The following is a 12878-nucleotide window of genomic DNA, read 5'->3' on the forward strand; positions in this document are numbered from 1 at the left end:
CAATGGTTGGGAAACACTGATCTGCAGACTTTTCTTAAATTCCATAAGATATTTGTGTGTCCAAAAATGAGTAAGAGACAGATTTATATCAGCTTCTAACCACTCTAGGCGCTTTCCCTCTGCAGGAACTTCTCTCAGTGACTTTTTAGAAACTCAGGAACTTTTGTAGCATTCCTATCACAGGAACTTGGGTCATTTGTTGTTTCTCGTAGGTAGTTCCAGGTACTTTTTTTAGCTTCTGTTCCAGGTTATGTACAATTCATTGAACCACGAACTAGCATGGGTGGTATTGGGGCAATGAAATGTGCTTATTAGTTGACCACAAGCACTGGGGCCATCATACAAATCTATTAGTAGTTTGGACTTTGGAGAGTCCTTGATGAAGATGGAGTGCCGCACTTCGCACCACATCCCTCCTCACAGCCGCCTCTTTGGTGCACAGGATTGGTGCACTTTTTCTGAAAATTCGGAAGCAAGACCTCAAGACATCAGCCCAGGAAAGCTAAAGCTTGACTGCAAATGGGGCTTCCAACAGGCCTGTGATCCAAAAATGGTAACAAAGTGGCTTGCAGACAACTATTGGACAGTATTGGAGTGGCCACCATAAAGCCCTGTCCTGAATCTGTGGACTGAACTGAAGAAACGTGTCAGAGGAAGAAGGTCCACGAACTTGACGCGATTACACCAGTTCTGTCAAGAGGAAGGAGCCAGAATTCTGGTGAAATATCGTATGAAACTTGTGTAAGGCTAACCTCAGCTTCTCATTCAGGTTAATCAATTTAAAGTCAACACCACCAAATCCTAACTTGGTGTATGGAAACTTCTGACCCACTGAAAATCTGACATAGTGATTAAAGCTGTCAGTCTCTTAGGTCCCATCCACACTACCATGATTTCATTTAAAAACAGAAGAGTTTTGTCTCCGTTTTCACCTTTCGTCCACACTAGTCCAGCATTTCCATCCTGCAAAAATGAACACTTTTGAAAATACGCTCCAGAGCCGGATACTTTCATAAACACAGTGTAGGCATTGTAAAGTGGACGAGCAGAAATAATACTCTAATCATCCTCTGATTGGTTCATGTTTATTTGTGATACTCTCCTCGCTCTCTGATTGGTTTGTGTTTATTCGTGATACTCTACTCGCCCTCTGATTGGTTCGTGTTTATTTGTGATACTCTCCTCGCTCTCTGATTGGTTTGTGTTTATTCGTGATACTCTACTTGCCCTCTGATTGGTTCGTGTTTATTCGTGATACTCTACTCGCCCTCTGATTGGTTCGTGTTTATTCATGATACACTACTCTCCCTCTGATTGGTTTGTGTTTATTTGTGACACTCTACTCACCCTCTGATTGGTTCGTGTTTATTCGTGACACTCTACTCACCCTCTGATTGGTTCATGTTTATTTGTGATACTCTCCTCGCTCTCTGATTGGTTTGTGTTTATTCGTGATACACTACTCGCCCTCTGATTGGTTCGTGTTTATTCGTGATACTCTACTCGCCCTCTGATTGGTTTGTGTTTATTTGTGACACTCTACTCACCCTCTGATTGGTTCGTGTTTATTTGTGACACTCTACTCACCCTCTGATTGGTTCATGTTTATTCGTGATACTCTCCTTGCCCTCTGATTGGTTCATGTTTTTTTGTTATACACTACTCTCCCTCTGATTGGTTTGTGTTTATTCGTGATACACTACTCGCCCTCTGATTGGTTTGTGTTTATTTGTGATACACTACTCGCCCTCTGATTGGTTTGTGTTTATTTGTGATACTCTACTCGCCCTCTGATTGGTTCGTGTTTATTCATGATACTCTACTCGCCCTCTGATTGGTTCGTGTTTATTCGTGATGCTCTGCTCGCCCTCTGATTGGTTTGTGTTTATTCGTGATACTCTCCTTGCCCTCTGATTGGTTCATGTTTTTTTGTTATACACTACTTGCCCTCTGATTGGTTTGTGTTTATTTGTGATACTCTACTCGCCCTCTGATTGGTTTGTGTTTATTCGTGATACACTACTCGCCCTCTGATTGGTTTGTGTTTATTCGTGATACACTACTCGCCCTCTGATTGGTTTGTGTTTATTCGTGATACTCTACTCGCCCTCTGATTGGTTTGTGTTTATTCGTGATACTCTACTCGCCCTCTGATTGGTTTGTGTTTATTCGTGATACTCTACTCGCCCTCTGATTGGTTTGTGTTTATTCGTGATACACTACTCGTCCTCTGATTGGTTTGTGTTTATTCGTGATACACTACTCGCCCTCTGATTGGTTTGTGTTTATTCGTGATACACTACTCGCCCTCTGATTGGTTTGTGTTTATTCGTGATGCTCTACTCGCCCTCTGATTGGATTCTACTCATTACAACGCCTCATTCCTGTCTTGCTCACCGGTCACAGAAGACAAAAACTATTCCAACCTAGCAGGCGTAGACGGGTTACTGTCCAAGGCACTTGTTGTGCTGCTTACCTGTATTCGACTAAATTGTGTTTTGCAAAGTTTGAATGCTGAATTTATACGGAAAAGTATCACTACAGTTTAGCGATAAATACCATGGCTGGCAGTGTTACTGTTGTAGTGAAAAATTCAGATCCCAGTGAAAATCAGATTGTAAATAACTGAGTTTGACAGCCTTTACTCGATGTTTATTACTTAAACTTAATCTGTTCAGTAAGGAGGAGCGCATTCTGCTGCAAAATTCATAAGAAGGCGCGTAACAAAGTGACGGGTGTAGAATGGAGTCGAGCTTACAAGAATACGAGACAGAGAGAGAGAAAGAAACGAAAACGCAGTGCAGTAAAGTGAAGCTACAGACACACACACACACGCACATTTAGTTATTTACTGAGTTCATTTTATAAATGTTGTTTGGTACAAGATGCGCTGTGATTGCCTCAGACTGTTTTTTAATCAATGATCTCGCGACTGATCAATCGAGCTAAACTCTTTGTTTGAAACAACGCTTTTAACGTTTGCGTCGTTTTCAATTGCAAGATGACCGTTGCCAGTGCTGACGACTGTTACTTTCAACTGTAATCAGCACATTGACGTGACATGGGGGAATATTTTCTGCAGCACCTTTAATGATTTCTGTCTTTTTCTATGCTATTAGAGTCCTAACACGTGACTTGAGAGCACATAAAACACATGGGAGATTGGATTTTCTCGGGGCTCTGAAATTTTCACTACACTTTCAAGGATTGTTCCGCCCGATGTGTGTATGCCCAGTGGAAACCCAGGTCTGCGTCACGTGCGTTTTTGGGCGTCGCAGTATAGATAAAAATACTTTTGTAAATGATGCAAAAATGGCAGTATGGGCAAAGATTCCATCCATCCATCCAGCATCCAACCCACTATATCCTAATTACAGGGTGGAGCCAATCCCAGCCAACACAGGGCAAGCAAGGCAGGAAACAAACCCCGGGCCGGGCGCCAGCCCACCGCAGGGCAAACACACACCAATTCAGGGTCGCCAATACACCGAACCTGCATGTCTTTGGAGTGTGGGAGGAAACCCACGCAGACACGGGGAGAACATGCAAACTCCACACAGGGAGGACCCGGGAAGCGAACCTCAGGTCTCCTAACTGCAGCGCCACTGTGCCACCGTGCTGCCCTACACGTGAGTGGATTTATAAAATATGTTTTGTACAGAGCACAATGACATATTAAATTATATACAGTGCATCCAGAAAGTATTCACAGCGCATCACTTTTTCCACATTTTGTTATGTTACAGCCTTATTCCAAAATGGATTCAATTAATTTTTTTCCTCAGAATTCTACACACAACACCCCATAATGACAACGTGAAAAAAGTTTACTTGAGGTTTTTGCAAATTTATTAAAAATAAAAAAACTGAGAAATCCCATGTCCATAAGTGTTCACAGCCTTTGCTCAATACTTTGTCGATGCCCCTTTGGCAGCAATTCCAGCCTCAAGTCTTGTTGAATATGATGCCACAAGCTTGGCACACCTATCCTTGGCCAGTGTCGCCCATTCCTCTTTGCAGCACCTCTCAAGCTCCATCAGGTTGGATGGGAAGCGTCGGTGCACAGCCATTTTAAGATCTCTCCAGAGATGTTCAATCAGATTCAAGTCTGGGCTCTGGCTGGGCCACTCAAGTACATTCACAGAGTTGTCCTGAAGCCACTCCTTTGATATCTTGGCTGTGTGCTTAGGGTCGTTGTCCTGCTGAAAGATGAACCGTCGCCCCAGTCTGAGGTCAAGAGCTCTCTGGAGCAGGTTTTCATCCAGGATGTCTCTGTACATTGCTGCAGCCATCTTTCCCTTTATCCTGACTAGTCTCCCATCCCCACAGCATGATGCTGCCACCACCATGCTTTACTGTAGGGATGGTATTGGCCTGGTGATGAGCGGTGCCTGGTTTCCTCCAAACGTGACTCCTGGCATTCACACCAAAGAGTTCAATCTTTGTCTCATCAGACCAGAGAATTTTCTTTCTCATGGTCAGAGTCCTTCAGGTGCCTTTGGGAAACTCCAGGCGGGCTGCCATGTGCCTTTTACTAAGGAGTGGGCTTCCGTCTGGCCACTCTACCATACAGGCCTGATTGGTGGATTGCTGCAGAGATGGGTGTCCTTCTGGAAGGTTCTCCTCTCTCCACAGAGGACCTCTGGAGCTCTGACAGAGTGACCATCAGGTTCTTGGTCACCTCCCTGACTAAGGTCCTTCTCCCCTGATCGCTCAGTTTAGATGGCCGGCCAGCTCTAGGAAGAGTCCTGGTGGTTTCAAACTTCTTTCACTTACGGATGATGGAGGCCACTGTGCTCATTGGGACCTTCAAAGCAGCAGAAATTTTTCTGTAACCTTCCCCAGATTTGTGCCTCGAGACAATCCTGTCTTGGAGGTCTACAGACAATTCCTTTGACTTCATGCTTGGTTTGTGTTCTGACATGAACTGTCAACTGTGGGACCTTCTATAGACAGGTGTGTGCCTTTCCAAATCAGATCCAGTCAACTGAATTTACCACAGGTGGACTCCAATGAAGCTGCAGAAACATCTCAAGGATGATCAGAGGAAACAGGAGGCACCTGAGCTCAATTTGGAGCTTCATGGCAAAGGCTGTGAATACTTATGTACATGTGCTTTCTCAATTTTTTTATTTTTAATAAATTTGCAAAAACCTCAAGTAAACTTTTTTCACGTTGTCATTATGGGGTGTTGTGTGTAGAATTCTGAGGAAAAAAATGAATTTAATCCATTTTGGAATAAGGCTGTAAGATAACAAAATGTGGAAAAAGTGATGTGCTGGGAATACTTTCCGGATGCACTGTACTTATTACAATATCCATCCATTATCCAACCCGCTATATCCTAACTACAGGGTCACAGGGGTCTACTGGAGCTAATCCCAGCCAGCACAGGGGACAAGGCAGGAACAAATTGCAGGCAGGGTGCCAGCCCACAGCAGGGCACACACACACACCAAGCACAATTTAGGATCACCAATGCACCTAACCTGCATGTCTTTGGACTGTGGGAGGAAACCCACACAGACACGGGGAGAACATGCAAACTCCACACAGGGAGGACCCGGGAAGTGAATCCGGGTCTCCTTACTGCCAGGCGGCAGCGCTACCCACTGCGCCACCGTGCCGCCCGGGGAGAGATTGTTTTTCTTTAAAATGAAAACTTGGTAGCATGGATGCCAGCTGTTCAATCATCATTTTGGTGAAACATTCTTACAGAAATTGAGTAGATACACTGATTGACGTAATGCATTGTATCCTGCAGGGGCCACTTGCGCTGTGGGAATGTCTTCTTTTTAGAAATGCACCTCATAACTTAAACCTGTTGTGACGATGCGGGTTCTGTGCCATCTTGCTTTTGGCAGCTCTTGAATCCGACACCATCGGTACTGTCACCGATGAGCTAGGCAGTGAGGCACAACAAAGCAAGGGGATGGTGCAAAAAAGTGCAAAGTGCTTTTATTAAAACAACAACAATCAAAGTGTTCAAATAAATAGTGCAATGCAGCTCAAAAATCTTTAAATAAATAATCCAATAAAACAAGTGAACTGGTGAAGGTTAAAATCCAATAAATAGAAAAATCCTTTTTAAAACGATGTTGAAACAATGGCTGGATGCTGTCCCGATAGATAGATAGATAGATAGATAGATAGATAGATAGATAGATAGATAGATAGATAGATAGATAGATAGATAGATAGATAGATAGATAGATAGATAGATGAAAGGCACTATATGATAGATAGATGGATGAAAGGCACTATATGATAGATAGATAGATAGATAGATAGATAGATAGATAGATAGATAGATAGATAGATAGATAGATGAAAGGCACTATATGATAGATAGATAGATAGATAGATAGATAGATAGATAGATAGATAGATAGATAGATAGATGAAAGGCACTATATGATAGATAGATGGATGAAAGGCACTATATGATAGATAGATAGATAGATAGATAGATAGATAGATAGATAGATAGATAGATAGATAGATAGATAGATAGATGAAAGGCACTATATGATAGATAGATAGATTATTAATCCCAAGGGGAAATTCACAAAGCCAGGTATGTTTGTCTACTGGCGGCTCTCCTGTTTCTCCTCTACAGGGGAGTCGCCTTACCAGTAAAATGCAGCTCCCTCTTTTACTGGTCCGGTAGCCCACCGATCCCTGGCTATGGTGGGCTCCAACCAGACCGAGACTTGGGTTTCGTTCCCCAGCGGCCAGGACGCTCACGTTGGGGCTCAACACGTCCAAAGCCTCCTCGACTTCGCTTCCTTCACTGCAGTGATGGACCAACCTTCTCCCGGTCACTGCTGCGCCAGTCGAGCGCTCAGCAGGAGTGACCAGTACTGTCGGCCCTCAGTGTGCTGGCCAAACAACACCAACAACAACATTTATTTCTGTCGCACATTTTCATACAAATGATGGAGCTCACAGTGCTTTACGTGATGAAGAAAGAGAGAAAAGACAAAATAAATAAGAATTAAAATAAGGGAACACTAATTAACATAGAATATGAGTAAGGTCCGATGGCCAGGGAGGACAGAATAAACAAAAAAAAACTCCAGACGGCTGGAGAAAAAAAATAAAATCTGCAGGGGTCTTGAGGCCATGAGACCACCTAACGTAAATGACCTCACAATCAGTCCTCATGGTATTCACGGTTCTCATGGAAGAACCTGATGATGACGGTCATGTGGACTTCCGGCCTTCAATCCATCAATGGAGGGACATCACGGTGCTTTGATCAGGTGGTGGTGGCGCAGATCGACATCACAGAAAACCAGAACAGAAGAGAGAGTAGGGGTCAGTACGGATTACGGAGCCACCAGGAATCTATATTACTACACCACAGTTTTGATTTATGCATGGACGCATCGAAACGCATGTGCACTGCGCGGCAGCGCCCCAGAGTCAGTAGGTGGCACCCAAACACCACAACCCACAGTCAAACACAGCGGCCTCCCAGAGTCAGTAGTATGTATGTGCCAGCAGTCTGTGTGGCATGTTTGAATCACATAACAGACTTTACCATGCCTACGACCTGTGAACTAAACCTGAGGTGAAGCGTGCACGCCAGGTTGTACAGCCGCCCGAATGCGACCGCCCACACCACCGCATATACGACGACACAGCCATAAAAAAACAAAAACGAGACTGCATGAAGAAAGACAATAACAGAAGTGCGTTGGAGTGAACTGTCCCAGGACGCACCCACCCTCCATGATGTTTCATCACGCAGCGGCTTCCCACCGAGGCGCATACGTACTGCACCGTGGCGCACGCCCCAGAGTCAAACGCAGCGGCTTCCCAGAGTCAGTAGGTGGCGCCCACACAACACAACCTGTTCAGTACACTTGCTCTAATCCACTGTGCCAGTAATATATGATATGTCATCCATCCATTATCCAACCCGCTACATCCTAACTACAGGGTCACGGGTGTCTGCTGGAGCCAATCCCAGCCAACACCGGGCACAAGGCAGTTACAAACCCCGGGCAGGGTGCCAGCCCACCGCAGAGAAATAATAATAATAATAATAATAAATCAAAAACCCACAGAGCTGATCTCACCCAAGGTAAGCCTGACCCGGGCAAACGGGGGGGGGGGGGGGGGCTTAGAGGATGAGTTTGGTATTAAAGTTACCACATGACATTCCATAAAGTGGTGGCTTGTGGGTTGAAATCCCACTACTGACACCTGTGTGCCCACAAACAGGTCAACTCACCTGCCATGTTGGAAAAGACAAAAGAAATAAAGCTGCACTTCACCTCATGTTGGAAGTCGCTTTGTGTAAAGCCAAAGCAAGTATATAATAATAATAATAATAATAATAAATCAAAAGCCCACAGAGCTGATCTCACCCAAGGAAAACGGGGGGCTTAGAGGATTAAGTTGGGTATTTTGCAAGTCGAGGTTATTTTGCCGTTTAGCATGTGAAGTTCAGGTCCAAAGTTAAGCGTTTCCCATGTAAATTTTTAAGAAATTTTGTCCGCTCTCAATCTTCACAATGGGAGGCTAATGGGGCACCACTGGAAAATAAAAGCCTAAAAACGTACCGATGAAGCGGCCAAAGTTTTGATATCAGAAAACGTGCCTTCTGTGCTTTCAGACAGCAGGTTTGTGACAATAAAAGGAGGAGGAGGTGAGGAGCAGGCTCTGACACAGCGCATCGCCGCACCCGCCACATGACAAACCAACTCAGCATCCCAGATTAGGGAACTGGAAGTAATCGTTTATAAGCACATAGTACTGGTACCGTGTTTCTCGAGGTTAAGGTTTTCGCCTGAATGATTTCCCACACAAACATTGAAATAAATCAAAGCCAAGCCAAGCACATGGCAGGAAAACTTCAATGTGATTTGGTCTTTCAAGAGGAGGCCACGCCCCCTGGGGGAGTGGTTATCGCGCAGGAAGCCTACAAGTGCTGAGCGGTCGCACATGGCTGGGCTGATTTTAAAATGGCGGCATCTGTTGTTGATGTTCCAGAGTGCCCGGTCGAAGAGCTGTTTTACAGGACGTGTGTTACACTTCAGCCGGGGTTCCCTCTATTCTTCTTTTATGTTCCTTTCATGTATGCTGTGCTTTGTGTTCTCAGCCTTGCTGAAGTTCCATGTGGTTTGTGGGTGGTTCCCCAAGAGGCGGAGCCACCTGCCAATCACCGCCAGGCACCGCCCCCCATCCTCTAAATCCACACCTCCTGGTGGTTCATTTCAAACGGGCCTGAGAGTTTTGTTTTGCTGAGTTTGCTGGTTTTCTCTGTTTTATTTATTTTTATTCCACCTTGGTTTGGATTTCTGGAATTTGGGTGCCTTCTGTGCTTTACGGAGTTTGCTTTTGTTTCTTGTTGGAATAAACCTTTTAATTCCATAAAGTCTGCGGTGGGTTGGCACCCTGCCCAGGATTGTTTCCTGCCTTGTGCCCTGTGTTGGCTGGGATTGGCTCCGGCAGACCCCCGTGACCCTGTGTTCGGATTTAGCGGGTTGGAAAATGGATGATAGATAGATAGATAGATAGATAGATAGATAGATAGATAGATAGATAGATAGATAGATAGATACTTTATTAATCCCAGGGGGAAATTATGGACGGATTCCATAAAGTTGTAGCCAGCATTGTGACAAACCCAAATCGTCGCCATTTTACACGTCACGTTGGCAACTCTCTCGTTTCAGCTGACGGTCGTGTGGCTTCTCCGTGCAGACGGAGCAATTGAGTAACGTGTTTTGAGTTTTATTTCCGCTCTGTCAAATCGATATCTTTTTATAAGTGTATTGTTGTCCAGGTTTTCCAGAACATTCAGCCTCACCCAGGATCCGTGTGCCAATATGTCTGCCTGGACGCCACCTTGCAAGTTAACACGCGTCACGTGCTCACCAACATCCTGGTGAAGTTAGCGGGAAATTAGAAATGTGTGCCAGCCAGTTAAGTCTGGGATCTCACTCTGAGACACTTCAGGCACTGGCATCCATCCTGGCAGCTCTTGGCATGAGGCTGAACCAAGTCACAGACACAGACACTCGTACTGCGCCATCTTAGTGTCACCAAGTCTGACACACACACAGTCACACTGCGCCATCTCAATGTCACCAAGTCACACACACACACCTACTGGGCCATCTTAGTGTCACCAAGTCACACACACACACTACTACTGGGCCATCTTAGTGTCACCAAGTCACACACATACAGTCATACTGGGCCATCTTAGTGTCACCAAGTCACATACACACACTCCTACTGGGCCATCTTAGTGTCACCAAGTCACACACACAAACCTACTGGGCCATCTTAGTGTCACCAAGTCACACACACAAACCTACTGGGCCATCTTAGTGTCACCAAGTCACACATCTACTGGGCCATATTAGTGTCACCAAGTCACACACACACACACTCGTACTGCACCATCTTAGTGTCACCAAGTCTGACACACACACAGTCACACTGCGCCATCTCAGTGTCACCAAGTCACACAGACACTCCTACTGGGCCATCTTAGTGTCACCAAGTCACACACACACACTCCTACTGCGCCATCTTAGTGTCACCAAGTCACACACACACTCCTACTGGGCCATCTTAGTGTCACCAAGTCACACACACACACTCCTACTGGGCCATCTTAGTGTCACCAAGTCACACACATACAGTCATACTGGGCCATCTTAGTGTCACCAAGTCACACAGACATTCCTACTGTGCCATCTTAGTGTCACCAAGTCACACACACACATTCCTACTGGGCCATCTTAGTGTCACCAAGTCGCACACACACTCCTGGGCGATCTTAGTGTCACCAAGTCACACACATACATTCATACTGGGCCATCTTAGTGTCACCAAGTCACACAGACACTCCTACTGGGCCATCTTAGTGTCACCAAGTCACACACACACTCCTGGGCGATCTTAGTGTCACCAAGTCACACACATACATTCATACTGGGCCATCTTAGTGTCACCAAGTCACACAGACACTCCTACTGGGCCATCTTAGTGTCACCAAGTCACACACACACTCCTGGGCGATCTTAGTGTCACCAAGTCACACACATACATTCATACTGGGCCATCTTAGTGTCACCAAGTCACACAGACACTCCTACTGGGCCATCTTAGTGTCACCAAGTCGCACACACACTCCTGGGCGATCTTAGTGTCACCAAGTCACACACATACATTCATACTGGGCCATCTTAGTGTCACCAAGTCACACAGACACTCCTGCTGGGCCATCTTAGTGTCACCAAGTCACACACACACTCCTGGGCGATCTTAGTGTCACCAAGTCACACACATACATTCATACTGGGCCATCTTAGTGTCACCAAGTCACACAGACACTCCTACTGGGCCATCTTAGTGTCACCAAGTCGCACACATACTCCTGGGCGATCTTAGTGTCACCAAGTCACACACATACATTCATACTGGGCCATCTTAGTGTCACCAAGTCACACAGACACTCCTACTGGGCCATCTTAGTGTCACCAAGTCACACACACACTCCTGGGCGATCTTTGTGTCACCCAGTCACACACATACATTCATACTGGGCCATCTTAGTGTCACCAAGTCCCCCACCAATCCACCTCTTTGGGATGTGTGAAGATAAAACACAATGTGGGCAGTGCCCAGGCCAGGTTTTAAACCCACTGTGCCACAGTACCACCCGACTCACAGCCAACAGGCTCAGACTTTGTTTTTGAGCTGAGACCCCCCCACTGCCCCCCCGTTTAATTTGCTGTTTGCTGTGCGTTTCATACAATCATCGCCAACAGCCACTATTAGCGTCAGAGGGCACGGGCATCTGTTTTACCAGCACATTTTTGCAGATTTTCAGACGCTGAGACAATTGCCGAAGACATTATGTACCTAATTAAATTATCCGACTCCGGGTGGCAGATCTGCTCCAGGGGGTGGCCATCTGCAGTAATCTCGCCGTTTGCAGGTATCGATTTCTTTCTTGTGTGTTCATTTTTCTATAATTCGCTATGAGCAAATACACGCTGGGTGATGAACATCGCTAGGGTTGTGGCGCACGCTGCCACGCTTCACATCTATTAAACCCTTCACTTTTAACCCATTCGTCCTTTCCAGGGTGGTGGACACCAAGTGTCAATGTTGGCTGCAAGAGGGGGAAAGCAGGAACCAACCCAGGAAGGGGCTACAGCCCAGCACAGGGCATGGCATTTGTTAAGTCGCTGCAGCTGGCAGCACAAGCGCTAACCACTGGGCCACCAGTCAGATCAGTCTTATGGTAGACGTGGTGGGAGACGAGGGGGTTTGGGACTGAACCCCCTTGAAATGTACAGTAATGTGCAAACGTCTTAGGCATCTGGGAAAAAATGTGGAAAAGTGGGAATGCTTTCAAAAATAATGAAGTGAACAGCCAACTAGTGAAGCACATGGAAGCCCCTCCAAGACCCCCAGATTCCCACCCCCATGGTTGCATGCATGCATTGCCATTTTGTATCCTGCACTTGACGCTCATCAGTCTAGCCACAGGTACACGTGGACCCCCGGTCACATGCATTTCTTCATCCCATGGGTGGGTATCTACTATCAGGGGATTCTGGGCACACACACAGAGGCCAGTTATGGCAAGGGGCCAAGAAACCCCCCCTCGCAAGATGAAATGATGGGAGTAACCACGCATCAAAATGAGTAAAGGGGAAATCATGTCCCCGTGGCCAATGAAGCAATCAAGTCTAGCAGCGAAATCAAAAGAGAGAGAAATATCACACTGCATTAAATGACTCGGTGCCAGCGTGTGGCATCGTCAAGTCTCGGTTAAAGAGGCCTGTGAGGGTCTTAATTCAGCTTTACTCTGTCGCTCGTGCTTTCCGTATCTTGCACAC

Source organism: Erpetoichthys calabaricus, chromosome 9 (assembly GCF_900747795.2).
Source record: "Erpetoichthys calabaricus chromosome 9, fErpCal1.3, whole genome shotgun sequence".
Lineage (NCBI taxonomy): Eukaryota > Metazoa > Chordata > Cladistia > Polypteriformes > Polypteridae > Erpetoichthys > Erpetoichthys calabaricus.